Below are 18,037 nucleotides of genomic sequence, written 5' to 3' on the forward strand. Positions count from 1 at the left end.
GCTGCCCATGGGAGTATTTCATTGTGTATATGAACCACAACTTCTTTCTCTATTCATCTGTTAATGAACATTTCAGTTGTTTCCACGTCTTATTTTGTAAATAGTGCTGCAGTAAACACTATTTACCGAGGTATGTGTATCCTTTTGAATTACTGTTTGGTCTGGATATATATACCCAAGCATGGGATTGCTGGATTTTATGGCAATTCTATTTTTAGTTTTAAAACACACATTTGACATTTTTATTATGTACATAATAAGAGCTTGTTGATGTCCAGAAGATTAGGATTATATATACTAGATGGTTCTTGGTCTCAACATACATAAAGGAGGTTGGATATCATCACTGACCTAATTCTTCCACATACTCTAGAAGGTGGTTACAGCCCAATGTATTAAGCTGTTGTGTGATACCCCAGAGACAGGTTGACATTCTCCATCCAGTGAGTTGACTTGATATCTGAGATATGTCATTTTATGCTGATCCAGACGTTATTGCTATTTTCAGAGCATAATCATTTCCTATCTGTGGAATGAATGAAATGAGAACTGTTTTAATGCCAAACCACTAATCTCCAAGAAGATTCAAAATTCTGTTACTTGCTTTCTGGAATTTGGAAGTGTGCTTCTGGGACAGATAAAGAAATGTTCATGTTTCTCTAACTCTTCCCTTGAAACGCATCTAGTGGCAAAAGAAAGCCCATCTTCGACGGGATGGAGGCCAGAGCCCGAAACAGCAGCAAAGAAGGAAGGTTGTTTGAAGTCTTGAGTTTTACATTAAAAATTCATGAGGCTTTAGCCTTTCTCTGACAATATACTCATGTTTCTTTTACTATAAAATTTCCCCAAAGCTTCTAGCAAATGCAGAATAGCATTCTCCTCTAAGTTCCATGCTTGTTTGTTATCCTCAAATATCATCTGAAACACTGCTTCCATCTCCCCTCCAGAGTCATTAGCCAGAACCTGAAGGCCAGCTGTCCACATCTGGGGGCTTAAACAGCAGGGTTTTCAGTGCAGTCCATGACTGTGGAGTAAAGGACAGCTAACCGGATGGCAGAGAGGACAAGCTGGGGGTCTTATCCAGCACCAAAATCCGACTGAGCTAACTCTGATTCATTCTGAGTGCAAGTTAGCCTGTAGCTTGAAGAATAAAGGATCTTTTCCGGGGATCTTCCCAAGAAAGGACTTCTCTTTGCTCTCGTGGTTCTCAGGAAGTCTCAAAAACTTTGATGCAAACCTCCTTTACTTGAGTTTTACAGATATGTACTATTGAACACTTAGCATTTCTATAAACTTGAAATTAAATATGCCTATAACCATCTTAGTTATAATTCCACATTTCTGATGTTGGTGATTGACAATCATTCCACTCAAGATTTGTTTTTTTTAATTTTTTTCTAAGTGCAAAAATACATTGAGTCAGATTATTTACAGAGATTGAGAAAAGAAGAAAGCAAGCCATTAATGGCTTATATTACTTTGTGATTCACTTTTGTGTAGCCCTACCCTTCACATGTGATTCACTGACTCCCTAAAAAGCAGCTGCTCCCTGTGAGGAAGATTCATTTGCACAGGTGTCACCCCTCTTGGCTGTACAGCACAGTTATGTAGCAAAACAAGAGCTGGGTTTGTGCAATTGTAGGAATGTATTCTCTTTTGCCTTTCATAGAACCGGATGAAGTTAGGGTTAGGAAAAAATAGTGTTGATACTGATGATAAGAAACATAGCCTTCAGAAAATATAATTCAACAAAATAGAATTAAAGACGGTGTCTAATAGGGGAGGTGGAGGCGAGTGCTAGAGAGATCTTTAAAATTCCAGGGTGATGATCATTCTCAGAAACATTCCAGTGAGTGTTCTTAATGCAAAGTAATGTTGTATATTTGCATGAGAAATGGAAGAATGCTTAGAAGGGGCTACTGAGATTCCACAATTTCTGATTAGCCAAGGCTGCTTTGATAAATTGTGGAGAAATTCTTGCTTGCAAGATACCAAACATACCTAGAGTTTATATGGGGACGGATACAGAAAACATTGTTTAAATGTAATTTCTTAAGATATGAACACAGAAGAGGGGCCTGTTAAGTTTGTCAGGAAAAAGTATGGGTTTTGAAAAACGTATATTCTAATGAAAGGAAAACTTTAAGGTTAAAAATGGAGAGAGAATTACTTCCTAGAGCTTCCTTGAGAAGGCAAGAGGGAGAGGCAGCTGACCAGACTAGAGAGACACCCTTTGCCTCGTGGGAGGAGACATAGGGGCAAAGGTGAATGTGGAGGCTTAAGCGCCTGTGACCTTCTCACTCATCACGCTTCACCAAGCTTCTGGTTCGTAACTGCCTGTATGCTGGCTCCATGCATAGCTGGTCTTCAGATGACACGCTGATCGCCCGCAGTGTGCAGAGCCCAGCCCCAGCACTACCATCAGCTCTGATGAGATATGCTCAGGCCAATATGTCACTTAAGGCATGTAAGTGACATATAAGGCACCAGCTAAGTGACAGGTAAGGCACCAGCTAAGTCTGTCTGGTTCCTTAAGTCATATCATTAGAAAGCCATTCGCCTTATTTTTCTGAATGATGACCTTTTCAAATAATACCTGGTCAGTCAGACGCATCTTCAGTGACCCTGCTTAATACTGAATGTTTCAAGTAGTAACGTAATCCAGCATAAATGACAGTTTATTAAATTAACATTTAGCATTCATGGAGTCATAGAGTCACCAAAACCTTTCTAGGACAGGGAATTTAATTAATTATTATACTTGGACTTGCATTTCTTCTAATTCATATGTAAAATAACAAAGTTTACCTGTCTAAATGACAAGACTTTTCCTTCAAGGGTCATGTGAAATAAATAATGCTCAGAAGACATTAATTACAAAGGTTGGGTTTCAAATATATGTTATTATGTTTATAAAGTCACCTTTCTCCACAAGTACATGTGTGAAAAATTACTGTTAAAAATCTTGACAATGACCCAACGTAAAAAATTTGTTTTACCCAATTTTCTGGAAGAATCTTACATTCTCTACATTCAAACTTACATGTGATAGGCAGTTACTTACTTATGCAAACTTACTTTTAACATGCAGTTGTTTTCATGGGTTTTTAGCAGAAGTTGTGTGAAGTTTATCAGGTATGTATGCTTGCTTTAACGGGAGTGACGAGGCTAAAGGAGGACTATTTCCCTGTCAGCGTTGGGTTGACTCTTCAAATTCCAATGATACAGCCCTTTTGTGTAAGGTTAAGTGTTGTATTAAAGTTAATTTGTGTTGTATTTTATCGCCTGGCTTCTAATCAGAACGCTGTGTCTCTAGGTTCCTTATAAAATGGCTTTCCTATTAGCAACCATTTTTCAGGAATATGTGTGTGTGCTTAGCCATGTCTGACTCTTTGCACCCCCATGAACTATAGCCCACCAGGCTCCTCTGTCCATGGAATTTTTCAGGAAAAAATCTTGGAGTGGGCTGCCATTTCCTTCTCCATTTCAGGCATATATGGAAATGTTATTAGAACCCTTATTTGTGAGAAAATGCAAATGGTCTGCAGTGCAATATTATTTCAAGTAAAAATGCATAAATACCAAGTTATTATTAATGTAACAGCTGTTTGTCTTTAGGTATCAGACCCTGCCCTTGGTGCTTTACATCATTTCTATTTATCCCAGAAAACTAAGCTATTTCCCCTTTACACAAAAGGAAACTTAAGATTAACAACTTGCCAAATATTATCTAGTGGTGGTGTTAGCATTTCAGCGTAGGTCTGTGTAGAGTCTTAAGGGGAAATGTGTGTGCATGTATACATCTAAAGATAGGAGAAAAGGCAGTTTTTATGTGTATTGTTCTTGGCGGGCTTAACAAACATTTGACTGAATGGGTTCTAATTACCAATGACTCTGTTGTCTGTAGGTGTGAACTTACAGCATCTATAGTAAATTACGTTTCTTGGCCTGAGAAATCCTCCTTACAAATGGTAATTTTTTAAAAAAATTATTTGGAAACCTTCTATAATTATTCTTAGGATTTGGATCATGAGATCATCTTTTAAATGAAAGAAAAGTTGAGGGAAGTCTCTTGCAGAGTAATAACTTTCTGAGTAATCTTGTAGGAGTAGTGTATGAATTTGTTTTTGCTGCTGTAATAAATGTAGTTGCTTAAAACACAACAAAGTGTATTATCTTGCAGTTCTGGAGGTCAAAAGTCCAAAGCAGGTCAAGATGTGGGTTGGGCTGTGTTTCTTCTTGGGGCTACAGGGGAGAATCCACTTCTTTGCCTCCCAGTCTCTTGGGGCTTCTGTCACTCCTTCACCTTCAGCCCTCTTCCACCCTCAAAGCCATTATGCCACTCTTACTCAGACCTGCATCTCCCTTCCCCTTGTAAGGACCTTCCAATGTAACAGGCAGACACAGGAGGTCTTCTCAGGACCTTCCAATGTAACAGGCAGACACAGGAGGTCTTCTCCGGACCTTCCAGTGTATCAGGCAGACACAGGAGGTCTTCTCCGGACCTTCCAATGTAACAGGCAGACACAGGAGGTCTTCTCCGGACCTTCCAGTGTATCAGGCAGACACAGGAGGTCTTCTCCGGACCTTCCAGTGTATCAGGCAGACACAGGAGGTCTCAGGACCTTCCAGTGTATCAGGCAGACACAGGAGGTCTTCTCCGGACCTTCCAGTGTATCAGGCAGACACAGGAGGTCTTCTCCGGACCTTCCAGTGTATCAGGCAGACACAGGAGGTCTTCTCCGGACCTTCCAGTGTATCAGGCAGACACAGGAGGTCTTCTCCGGACCTTCCAGTGTATCAGGCAGACACAGGAGGTCTTCTTCGGACCTTCCAGTGTATCAGGCAGACACAGGAGGTCTTCTCAGGACCTTCCAGTGTAGCAGGCAGACACAGGAGGTCTTCTCAGGACCTTCCAGTGTAGCAGGCAGACACAGGAGGTCTTCTCCGGACCTTCCAGTGTATCAGGCAGACACAGGAGGTCTCAGGACCTTCCAGTGTAACAGGCAGACACAGGAGGTCTTCTCCGGACCTTCCAGTGTATCAGGCAGACACAGGAGGTATTCTCAGGACCTTCCAGTGTAACAGGCAGACACAGGAGGTCTTCTCAGGACCTTCCAGTATATCAGGCAGACACAGGAGGTCTTCTCAGGACCTTCCAGTGTATCAGGCAGACACAGGAGGTCTTCTCAGGACCTTCCAGTGTATCAGGCAGACACAGGAGGTCTTCTCAGGACCTTAAAGTGTAACAGGCAGACACAGAGGTCTTCTCAGCACATTGGGTGTTCTGAAGGTTTGCAGGTCCTGGGAAAGCTCTGAAAGGGGCCCCCTGGGATGGTGGCCATGAGGTTTCCTCCAAGACCTGCAGGACGAGATGAGGCAGTCAAGGCAGATGGGTGCGGGGAGAGGAGATTTCAGCAAAAGAAACAGTATGGGTAAAGACTGGTGCTGGGAAAGCTGATACAGATTTTAAGAAGGTGAAAGGGCAAGACCCTGTAGTCTAGGGAGGAAGGGAGAAGATGGTGTGAGAGCCTCCCTGAGAGCAGGTGGGGGGCAGGTCAGAAGGGGCCTCAGGACAATGCCTAAAGGCTTGGTTTCATCTTAAACGCAGCAGGATGCCAAGGAAGGGTTCTAAACAGAGATGCAGAATGATCTGATCAGCAGGTCAAAAGCTTTTCCTGTTCCTTTGGAACAAACGACCGGCAAGTGGGGAAAGGCAAGAGTAAATGTAAGAAAATGTTAGGATAAAGAGAAGTACTTAGATTTTAAATAAAGACTTGTTAACTATCTTCTCCTTTTCAAAAGGATTCGGATATATATGTCTTTTCATTGGCAATGATTCCCTTTTTTAAAAAGTTATTCATTAAGCACTATTTAAGATACACAAAAAATTTAGAAGGCATATGATCACTTGCTTTTATGCTGAGAGATGTATTTAGTTTCTTTGGCCAGGTGTTTGTGTTTTTTTTTTTTTTTTATAAGTGATCATTTTTTTTTCTCCGGGTGTTTGTGTTTTATTTCTAATTGTGTAATGAATGTAGTTTCCTTAAAAGGAGGCCTTTGGGGCATCAACAAGCTGGTTAAGGGGAGATTGGGGGAGTTAGAAAGTTCCTTCTCAGGTGGCACCAGGCCTTCTGTAGCTGATGGTAAAGATTACCTGATTTAGGACTTGCTGTTGGTGTGGGGGAGGCTCCTCATACAGCCCCCCAGTCCCGTGAGACTCCCTGGTGGTGGGGACCCCTGGTGCCCCTCCACCGGCTTCCAAGGAGTACACCTTGTCTTTAGTGCAGGTGTTGACTTCTCCCCTCCAGGAGTCTCACCTCCTTGGCCCACAGGTCAAGCCCCATTCTTACTCCCATTAATACACCTCTGGAGCCCCCCTTTTTCTGCCCTGAGATTGCCAGAGGCATCCGTTGTGATCTCTGTGTGGTTTATGCACATCTTTTAACGTTTTCTTACTCTAGTTTCCCTTCTGATGTAGTTTCTACTTCTTTTTGCTACATTATGACAAGGAAACAGACCGTTGATATATATTTCCCTGTTGATGGAGGTTTGCGTGCATGTGTGCTGAGTTGCATCAGTCGTGTGTGACTCTTTGCAACCTGATGGACTGTAACCGCCAGGCTCCTCTATTCTTGGGATTCTCCAGGCAAGGATACTGGAGTGGGTTGCCATGCCCTCCTCCAGGGGATCTTTCCAACCCGGGGGTTGTACCCGTGCTTCTGGCATTGCAGGCATATTCTTTACTACTGAGCCACCGGGGGAGCCCCGATGGAGGTTTGCTCATACCTTTAGAAGTAGTTGAGGTAGACAGCCGTGCATGAATGTCCACACGATAAAGGACGAAGAGCTGAAGGAAACTGCTGTATGTGTGTTTCTCACATGCGTCTATGGAAAGCTTGTCATTATAGTTTATGTCAAGTAAAACTTATGTTATTCTAATCTTTGTAAAATACTAATGAATTGACTAAGAAAAATTTTTTCATTTCCCAAACATCTGCTAAAACCAGGTATCTCTCCAGCTCTAAAAAATGAAGTAAGCTTCTCTTTGGCAGCTGTGTGGGTTGGACTCACCTGAAAGCAGACCCCGAGTCAAAAGTCTGAGTGCAGAGAGTTTACTTAGAGGTGATTCTAGGGCAATGAGGCAGGAAAAGGCAGTCAGTATGAAGTGCGTTATTTAGTGGATGGGTGCCCTCGGCAAGGGGCTCCAGCCCATTGGGGTACTATGGGAGACAGTGTAGAGGTGTCGCCCTGAGGGTGAAGAAGCTGGCGTTGATCCAGCAAGTCCCACTGCTCATCGACTGGGCACTGCTTCCAGGGTCCTCAGCTTCCTGGAACTTGAAGCCTCTTTACTGTGTGGGCCCAGCCGACAGCGGCCAGGGCCCCATAGAGTCACGGGTCCTGCCAGGAGAAGCAGTCTTGCATCTGGGAACAGGAACTGCCCAGGGGACTGGGCAGGGCCCCCGCAGTGTCTGCTCCTTTGGCCTCTGCCCAGCGTTTCCCCCTCGAGTTGCAGGATGGACACCCAGCCCGTGGGTTCCCGCAACCCCCGCACGGGAAGAGGTGGGCGGCTGTGCCAGCCACAGGCCCGGTGAGATCATGTCTGCTGGTCCTGGTTTGCCCAGACATGCAGGACTTGCTCAGGGAGGCCCCTCTCCCGCCTCCTCTCTCTGTGCCATCCAGTTCCCACTGGGGCTAAGGCTGGACTGCTCTCTTGGCCTTCCATCATTGTCCAGAACATTCTGTTACAGAGGAGGACCCCCCTCAATCCCCTCCGCATGCTGCTCTGATGCACACAGTGGTCAGTAAGGTCTGTGCCCACCCATCTCCAGATCCCTTTGGTTGATTTTTCTCTATGCTCCTCATTTTGGCCGCACACGGAACACATCTTATTAAAGACATGCTCTTAACAGACAGCATTACGTTGTCCAAAGTGGAAGGGCTTCATCCTTTGAGGGCAGCTGCTGTTGATTGGAGGGACCCAGTTCTCATGGCAGGATGTCCAGGGTCACTCTGAAGAACATCCAAAAGAAGCAGAGTAGCAGTTTGAGGGGTTCCCTGCTGGTCTTGAAAGACTGCCCACATATGTGCTGTTTTATATTAGAAAGTTCTGTTATAACCTTGTCCCTTTTCAGTTATTCTGACCTCAAGTTTAAGTGCTTCAGTTGTGCCAACAGAGGTGGCTCCGTCAGCACAAACATACGTTTCCCCATGCAGAAGACCCAGGTAAGCAGCCCAAGTTCCAGGAGCGCTGGAACGCACGCCCTGTGCCCCACAGAGCCTCCAGGCTAGACTCTTGAGTTCCACGGGCTTCTGTTCTTTGGTGTTTTCATGCCTTGTGATTTGAATAACTGTCTAAATGAAATTTCACAATGTCACATAAAAATGTTTTGAGGCAAGTGTAGTTTAGTTGTTTAACTTGTTACTGCTCTCCTTTTTATATTGGTATATGTATGTGGACTACATAATTTATCATTCAGACTGGAATGTCTTAGTGAATGAAAAGGAAACATTATTAATCACATGTTACAACAGTGGTCACAAACCAGGGTTGTCCTGTGTTACTAGTGAGGAGGATCACCCTGCTACATCTCACCTATTCATGTTCATTTTTAAGGTGAGAAGAGACGATAGGAAGAAACACGGTCATGGTCAAAACAAGCAGCTACACATACTCAATTTCATAACCCAAAATAGAATAGTGTTAAAATATTGTATCACTGGGGTAACTGTAATAACAGCATTTTAAAGATATTTTTGCTTGGTTCTTTGTAACAGTTTACCCCCAACTCCGAAAAGGATCTGCTTAAAACAAAAAAAGAAGTTCCTATCTTTCAAATAATGCTTGTTTCTTATCCAAAAAAACAAAAAACAAACATGATCCTAGTAAGATGGTTCTGTCACTGCCGTTTTTCCCATCTTCATGGAAAGGGCTTCGATTGAAAGGAAGCAGACTTACTTGGAAGTGGCATTAAAGGGTTTGATGTTGCTGCTGATGGTAGTTTTGCGTGTAAATACTAACTGCTACTGAAGTCTGGGGCCTGTGTCCTCATTCTTGTAAAACACAGCAAGCCCAGCAATGCCAGCAAATTTGAGTAGGGGGAACAGAAATGTGTGGGAAGCAGTGAGCTTGGTGTGTGAAAAATGTTCAGCAAGAGTTGGGCTGTTTACCTCTTCTATGCCTTCCCATCTCCCTTGCCCTAGAGCTGCCTCCTGGCAGGGTGGGGTGCGGGAGAAGCCCTGAGTGCGTCTGGAAGGTGATGCTGCTGATGCCTGGGCATATTACGTGTGCATTACAGGCACTAGGGCAAGACATCCGCACGGGACCGTCCTCTTGCCCCTCTAAAAGCCCTTTAAACAGATTTACCCGGGAAATCATGTGTTAAGCCCGGAGCTTTACTTCTTGAATTTTTATTAAATACTAGAGAAGCTACATGGTATTTCATAGATTAACAAACAGACTTTCAGTTCATTTGATTTAAATACGTCTTCATTATATAGTTTGTTTAAAAATTTGTGACTATGTAGCAGCTTTCAAATTGTGCTATTTAGCAGTTTTCAAATTATGAGATGATGCATAGCAAATTTACTGAGTGATTTTTCACTTCATGGTCGTATAATATAATAGGCTCTGGAAGAAACACTCCGGGCAGAAGCAGTTTAATCATCCTGTTGTAAGTGTGAGGAAGAGGGGCGGGGGAGAGAGGGTTGTGGGGGGAGAGAGAGAGAAAGGAAAGGTTTGTCAGAGCTCTGATATTTCTCCCCGAGGCAGCACAAGTTATTTAAGCCAGGTCAAAGCTTCTTTGGCTTCAGTTTTCCTCTGAGGACAACCTAATGCTGATTCTTCATTTTCTCAAGATAAACACGGTAAGTCTGTGTTCTGTATACGGATTTACTGAGTCCTTACAGGAGTTTGTTAGTTGATATATAACATCTTATGAAACTAAAACCAAAAGCCAAATTCCTGTTTGTCTGAAGCATTCAAAAAATGTGTAAACAGTTTTTGCAAAGGTATATTATACTTTATTATTAGAGTACTAATATTGGAATGAAAAAGAAAAAAAAAGTAAAAGTAATGTAGTGGATGAAGTACTTACAGAAGGATGTTGCTGCTGTAGGTGTATTTATAAAATTGTAATGTCTAAATATGATAACTTTAGACCTAGGCTTACAAGATTTTAAAACTGGGTTTGAAATTGAGCAGTGCTTCAACTCAAACATACCTCGTAATGTTATCACAAAATTATATTTTTCTTTAAAGCAATTTGATTTGTATTTAAAATTGTATCAACTGTTTTGCATATCACATAACCCGTTTATATACAAATAAATATGAATACTTTTATATGGACATAGATTTTAGAAATTTAAAAGTTTATTTTCATTACTTTTTAAAATTGTAAATCATGTTAGTTTCCAAAAATTTTGCCTTTCATGTATTATAGTCAGGCAAAGGCCAGAGAAATGTAACTTTTTTGTGTAAATAACTTAATGATGACTCATTTCAACTGCTTTATTTAATACAGTTTATAGTTTTGGGTTTTTTTTTTTTTTTTGGTTTCCTGACTACCTATTTTTGAAGATCTTTCTCAGCCGTATTTCAGAGAAACTAATCAAAATTCTCAAATGATAAGTATGTTTTAACTATCTTTAGATTAAAAGAAAACACACATTTTAAGGGTCTAAATAATATTTTGAAATAGACTTATTTTGTGCTTTCAGATAGTTCATGTGGAGAAGTGTTATCTGGTCATTGTTTCCCCCTAACTCATTTTCTTGTTCACTCGTATGCTGTTGCCACAGAAGATGTGGCTGAAATTAGAAGTGTTGTTTGTCATTGCTAAACCTTGTATCAAAGCCATTCTGAGAATCTTCTAGAAAAGGGTAGTCGTAGTTGCATATATTCACAAGCAGTGCTGCTCTTCGAAGACTAACCATGTAATATGTGTGGTAAAATCAACACTTTGTTTCTTGCTTTTTTCTACATTTTTTTTTTTTTTAAATAACCTCTACATCAAAATCTGAGCGGCATGTAGAGGCTTTTATACGGTAGCAAAGTCTTCAGCATAAGACTTGTGTTTTGTTTGTATGTTTATTTTATATTCTGGTTAACACTTGTATAGAACTAATTCCTGATTTAGTTCCAGTTAACACTTCACCCAACTTCAGAAGCAGGGCTCATCCACAGAAAGAAGCCATAAACATGCTTAGGATGGTTGTAATATGTCATGATTTTTATCTTCCCCTTCCCTAATCCCCAATTTAGTTTAAGTCATTTGTCTCAAAAGGAATCTTAACATCTGTTGGTTTCACAACATCTTCATGTTTAACCAACTGAGTGAAGTGGCCTCTTGCTTCTTATATGTGCTTATTATTAATGGGCAGTAAGAAATTATTTTTCTACTGAAGTAAAAAGTATATTTAAAAAAATTATTTGAGTATAGTTGATTAACAACGTTGTATTTGTTTCTGCTGAACAGCGAAGTGAATCAGCTACATATATATATATCCACTTTTTTTTTTTTTTTTAGATTCTTTTCAAAAAGTGTATTTTTTTTTTGCCCTTCACACTTTAAACTTGGCGTAAAACTAAGAGTGCAGAAGCAGTGTGTTCTGGATTTTATTTTTTTAATCGGATTGGCCAATGATTAGGAACCACTTTGGGCTAATCTGTGAAGGTGTATGCACAGTTAATGCTCTCGGATTTAGTTACAAGATTCAGTCAGTGGCTCACTCAGTAAGTATTTTTGGGAGAAACTGGTGTCTCACAAAGCACTCTGACCAGGAGGGTGCTAAGGGGAGAGGCATGAAAGCATATCCAGAGGAAAAATTACATGTAAGTAAAGGATTTTATTAAAGTCTATCACTTTCATCTAAGCGTTTTCATAGAGCAGTTTATAGTCAATTACCAAGTAATTTTTAGGGAAGCCACCAGTACAGGAGTAGAAAGAGCAGGGTCACTGTAGCTTAGGCTGGTCTGACTCGGTTGCAAGTACATATGCTTGAGGTGATCTTAAAGGAATGGCAGGGGTCATCTCAAGTAAGTAGGATAAAGTACAGCTTGGAGGCAGAAAACATCAGCTCATACATCAGGAACAGGCTGGAGGCAGCCTGGTTGGCGCAGAAGGTTGCTATGGGGGAACATAGAGAGGCAGATGAGGCAGAGTTGGAGCCAGAGACCAACGACCAACATCTTTATGAAAGTTAATCTGCTGTGGTTGTATAGACCCCAGCTGAAATGACAAGCATCTCAACATAAGGAGAGTAATGGAAGCAAGAAGGAAGGAACGGATGGAGAAGATGAGGCTGGGAGAGACACAAAGATAACCACGTTCAATCATGGAATAGTGACAGCCCCTTTAACAGAAATGGGATGTTAGGAGAGAAGACCTCTTGGGATCTGTGACGCTCTTCTGGTCAGGTTCAGCCGGAGGAGCAGAATCTGTAGGAGACAGACATTAAGAGATTTATTACCAGGCTTCTGTGGTTATGGGGCAGGTCCGAAATCCACAGGGCAGCCCTGAGCTTGGACAGCCTAGGCCCTCAGGAATGGCTAGAGCTGCAGCCCACACGGAGGAGTACCCCCAATCAGAGGGGCCTTAGTTCTGCCCTTGAAGCCTTTAAATCATCCAGATTGTCTGAAATAGTCCCCCTTATTAAAGTCAACCGAGTATGTCCTCTAATCACACCTACAAGGTATACCTAGACATGTGTTTGATTGAATGACCAGGACTGTGGCCCAGCCAAGGAGACATAGAATAAAACCATCAGAATCCTCCAACTTGTTATGAACTCCAAGGGGCTGGTTAGGTTTCTTAGGTGACAATGGAAGAAATACATCAGAAATTCAGAATTGAAATTCAGAAACGGTGCTGAGACTGGAGGGCTTCCCTGGTGGCTCAGATGATAAGGAACCCACCTGCAATGCAGGAGACCTGAGTTCAATCCCTGGGTCAGAAAGATCCCCTGGAAGAGGGCATGACAACCCACTGCAGTGTTCTTGCCTGGAGAATCTCATGGCAGGAGGAGCCTGGTGGGCTACGGTACATAGGGTTGCGCAGAGTCGAACACAACTGAAGCGACCAGCACAGCACAGCAGAGCACTGATATTAGAGCTACCGTGATAGGAGTTACCCACTAGAGGTGATATGTTCATGTCAGTCAGGAGTTTGGGAGGTCCTCGTACAAGGCTATAAGCTTCTACATCAAAGATGAATTCTTGGGAGAAACCATCTTTAAGGGGCAGAAGAAAGAAGAGTTGACTAAAAGATGCAAAGAAAAGATTAAATTTAGATTAAGTTTAGATTAAGCACTAAGAGGAGTACTATAGCATCATATGACTTTGGCTGTCCATCTCTGCTATACTTTCTCACTCGTTTCACAAGACTTCCAGTGGGGCAGGGGGACACTGTGGTCCCCTGGTTTCCTCCTATACTATATTGACGGATCTTGCTGCCAGGTGGACCCCTGGCAGAATCTGCACTGAGAGAAAGCCAGTGTTTTTTTGTTTTGTTTTGTTTTTTTTTATTGTGAACTTTAAACATACAATTGAGTAAGGTAAAACATTCCAGACTGCAGATGTTACAGACATAAAGAATCAGATACATATTCCAGACAATGAAGAGTTAGAGGTACAGCCATCTGCATACTTAGTGGAGAGATTTTGGGGAAGCTTCAGCCCACAGTCTTGAATGCCTTGTCTCTTGCTCATCTGTTGAGCATTTTCTTTAACCTTCAATGTACAGCTCAGATGTCTCTTCCTCTGAGAGAAGTTCATTAACTCACTGTGGCAGGGATGTTAACTCTGTCCTTTGTCCTATCTCTGGGGCCTATTTGCACTTGTTATCCTGCTGAATGGGACTTCCCTGGTGGCTCAGTGGTTTAAAAAAAAAAAAAGAAAATCTGCCTGCCAATGCAGGAGATGTGGGTTCAATCCCTGGGTCAGGAAGATTTCCCCTGGAGAAGGAAATGGCAACCCATTCCCATATATTTTTCCTGGGAAATTCCATGGACAGAGGGCCCTGGAGGGCTACAGTCCATGAGGTCACAAAGAGTCTGGCATGACTGAGTGACGAAACAGCCACACCACCATCCAGCTGAGGTAGAGCTGCTTGTATGATTTTCTCCCCCACCAGCTGGTGGTCAGCTCCCTGCAATTTTGATGGTCAGCTCCCTGCAATTTTGAACCCACCACCCTGGAAGGAGAAGTTTCTGGGGGTTGAAGAGTAAGTTTAGGAGAATAAGGTAGAGAAGAAGAGGAGGGGAAGTGAATGGCAGGAGCATTGCAGGAGGTGGGGGAGGTGTTTAACATGGTCCTAATATGGACTAGGTGGAGGATGGAGTTGGAAGGGAGGAAGCCTGGGAGAGATCTGTCTTCTGGAAAAGTAAAGACAAACAAATGCGAAGGAAAATGTGCCTTCTTTAATGAGGATATTTTTTCTGATGTGAAAAGCTCGTTGATTTTTATTATATACAACGATATTATTATCGTTGTATTTGTTAATTTAATATAAAGCATGTAAAGGGCTTATAACAATGAAATCTGCTAGTCCTGTGTATGTGTGTGTATGTGTTGATCTGAGTGTGAATGTGTGTGTGATCTGAGGGTCTATTACAAGTCCGTTCTTACATATTTTGTTTAATTGACATTTTACCTGTTTTTCCCAGTCATATGCTCTCCTAGTGTTTGGTTACAAATGCTATTATTGGTAAGTCAAAATATGGTTCCTTCCCAACTAATTGAAAGTATTTTACAGATAGTGGAATTCTATGTGAACATGATTATGATGCATTGGGTTGCAAGAAAACAAGAAAAGTGATTTTCCGTATCAGCATTGTCTTGCAGTGCTTTGAGAGGAAAATATAAAGGTTAAAGAAAAGTGTCTCATTCTAAAATTGAAAGTACTGGTCTGTACTTCCAAGGTGTTTAACTTTTCTCATCAGAATTGTTTAATGTATTCCTAATACAATTATTTTCACCCCTGCCTTCCAGGGTTCTATGTTTTATTTTGTTTTTATTGTCTTTAACTTAGCAAAAAGTGTGTGTTAGTTGCTCAATCATGTCTGACTCTTTGTGACCCCATGGACTGTAGCCCGCCAGGCTCCTCTGTCCATGGAATTCTCCAGGCAAGAGTACTGGAGTGGGTTGCCATTCCCTTCTCCAGGGGATCTTCCTGACCCAGGGATAGAACCCAGGTCGTCCGCATTGCAGGCAGTTTCTTTACCATCTTAGCCACCAGGGAAGCAAAAAGTAGATTTTTTTCTTGATCTGTAAAATCTATAAAAATGTTTTTCTTTCCTCAGATTGATTTAGAACTTGACTGCTTAACTGCTTGACTGCTTAGCATCTTTCAAAAAATGTGAACTTGTTTGCAGAGAAATTCAGCTGAAATCAACTTTTCAAAAATTTAGGTACCAGGGACATACAGTATTTCTCTCCTTTTGTTCTATTTTAGGGGTGATTTCAAGAAGCATTATCAAGAGCCTTTTACTGTAGAATTTCAGATTTAAATTTGCAGACAGAATCTTCCTGGCTTAAGGAGAACTGCAGAACTAAGAGCCCTGTCTCTAGACCATATCTAATGCACAGTGATGCGGGTCCTTGTTGGTTAAACACCATACATGGCTGCCTCCAGGTGGCACCACCTGTTAGGTAACCATTTATTGTAGCAGGGATGCTCGAATCCCTGGAGGTTGGACTTGGTCTGTTCAAGTGTGAATAAATGGAGTGTGACAGTGTCTGTTCTTCCTGAAACAAACAATCCACTCAGGGCCTCACCGCTTGCATGATCAGATTCTTCGTCTTCTTTTTCTTTTATTTACAAAATGGGAATCGAAATTTCATCTACAGTAGAACCAGACAGAAAGAGTTTGGAGCAGAAAGTTTGAGGCTCTGATCTTCACTGTGGCTTTAGAAGCCATGTGGCCACTAGCTAAGGATTTACATCCTGACCCTTTAAATAAAGAATTTGGATGAGATCACTCATTTTTAAAGTTCCGGTGCTAAATTTCAGATCTATTCTGTTCTAAAATGCACCAGTTGAATCCACCTAATTGTATTCATTTTGGGATGTCAGCTCCGTGTTTAATTTTTGTATTCTTTTAATCCTCGTTTGAATGGAAAATAATTATTGCCAGTATGAAATTATCTTACTGCTTTCATATCACAGAAGCCTCAAGGTATATTAGGAAAAGTATTTAATATTCTGAATTCACTTCTGGTCTAGTGAGGAAAATGTCAGGTTTGTTTTCAACTGTATCCAGTTGTTTTCCCTCCAGGAAAAGAGTTACTAGCTCTGCAATCTTGGTCGTGTTTATCTGTCTCCACCTGACAGGGTGTAATGTCTCAGTCAATCTGGGCTGCTGTGACAAAAATGCCATAAACTGGGTGGATTGTAAATGACAGAAACTTGCTTCTGGAGGCTGGAAGCCAGGGTCAGGGCACCAGCATTGTCTGCTTCCTGGTTCATAGATGGCCATCTTTTTCTGTAACCCCACATGGTAGAAGGAGCAGGCACACATTTTGGGGTCTCTGTTATAAGGGCCGGAGAAGGCAATGGCACCCCACTCCAGTACTCTTGCCTGGAAAATCCCATGGACGGAGGGGTCGCTAAGGGTCAGACACGACTAAGCGACTTCACTTTCACTTTTCACTTTCATGCATTGGAGAAGGAAATGGCAACCCACTCCAGTGTTCTTGCCTGGAGAATCCCAGGGATGAGGGAGCCTGGTGGGCTGCCGTTTATGGGGTTGCACAGAGTCGGACACGACTGAAGTGACTTAGCAGTAGCAGTAGCAGTTATAAGGGCACTAACCTCATTCATGAGGGCTTCACCCTCATGACCTAATCACCTGCCCAAAGCCCTGGCTCCAAGTCCCACACAATGCAGGTTTCAATATATTAACTGGGGGGATGGGAGACACAGACATTCAATCTGTAGCCTGCAGCTGAACCAAAATCAAAACATTTTTGTGTCATTAACACCTAATGCTTCTCTAACTCAAACTCTCAGGACTGTCGTTCTTTTATTGTGCAGTCAAGTTAGGACAATGCCTTGAGAATAATAAACAAAAACGGGAAAAATGAGAGGCAGAGTGACTGACTTTGCTAAGAATGTCAAGTTAGTATCAATAACATGTGCATAACTCCTATCCCTCATTTGGTTCACATTTTCATTCTGTTAATGCTTGGGTACCTGCTCATTAACATTTATTTTTTGGCAACAGAATCTTTAAATACTGTGCTTGACCCAGCTCAGTTAACTCCTTAGATGCCCTAAGATACAGGTAATGCTGTGCTGTGGTTGGTGAATCTTGGTCATCAATTTCCCTTCACCAGTACACATTTTAGGCTTTTCTTATATATTTCAAATTCTGTTCATCTGATTTTCTAAAGATGGAAAGTAGAAGGGTGAAAATGAAAGACCTCAAATTTTTAATATTCTTATTTACCATTTTTTTTAAAATTTCCCAAGGATTTCTTTTGCTCTTTGGACGTGCAACTTTATGTTTTATTTAACACTTATGTTTTGTATTGAAGTATAGTAGATTTACAGTGTTGTGTTAATTTCTACTGTATAGCCAAGTGACTCAGTTGTGTGTATATATGCTGCTGCAGCTAAGTCACTTCAGTCGTGTCTGACTCTGTGCGACCCCATAGACGGCAGCCCACCAGGCTCCTCCATCCCTGGGATTCTCCAGGCAAGAACACTGGAGTGGGTTGTCATTTCCTTCTCCAATGCATGAAAGTGAAAAATGAAAATGAAGTTGCTCAGTCGTGTCCGACTCTTAGCAACCCCATGGACTGCAGCCTACCAGGCTCCTCCATCCATGGGATTTTCAAGGCACAAGTACTGGAGTTGGGTGCCATTGCCTTCTCCGTGTGTGTGTGTGTGTGTATGTGTATATATATATATGTGTGTGTGTGTGTGTGTGTATATATACGTATTATTTTTCATATTCTTTTCAGCTATGGTTTATCCCAGGATATTGAATATAGTTCCCTGTGCTGTATAGTAAGACTTTGCTGTTTATCCAT

General features: G+C 41.9%; 1 protein-coding gene across 41 annotated transcripts in view; it reads left to right on the top strand.

Annotated features, from left to right (window-relative positions):
* Positions 1 to 18,037, top strand: part of RIMS1 (regulating synaptic membrane exocytosis 1) — a 606,383-nt gene that overhangs the window by 555,714 nt on the left and 32,632 nt on the right. The window contains exon 1 of one of the 41 annotated variants that reach the window (XM_019967029.2): positions 9,731 to 9,867. The exons of 39 other annotated variants lie outside the window; for them this stretch is intronic. The gene's annotated coding sequence lies outside the window, so the exon portion shown is untranslated. Of the gene's footprint in view, positions 1 to 9,730; positions 9,868 to 14,126; positions 14,226 to 18,037 lie in introns of those variants that run through there. One more of the 41 variants, XM_070795732.1, reaches the window with a different exon arrangement.

This window comes from Bos indicus, chromosome 9, assembly GCF_029378745.1.
Source record: "Bos indicus isolate NIAB-ARS_2022 breed Sahiwal x Tharparkar chromosome 9, NIAB-ARS_B.indTharparkar_mat_pri_1.0, whole genome shotgun sequence".
Taxonomy (NCBI): domain Eukaryota; kingdom Metazoa; phylum Chordata; class Mammalia; order Artiodactyla; family Bovidae; genus Bos; species Bos indicus.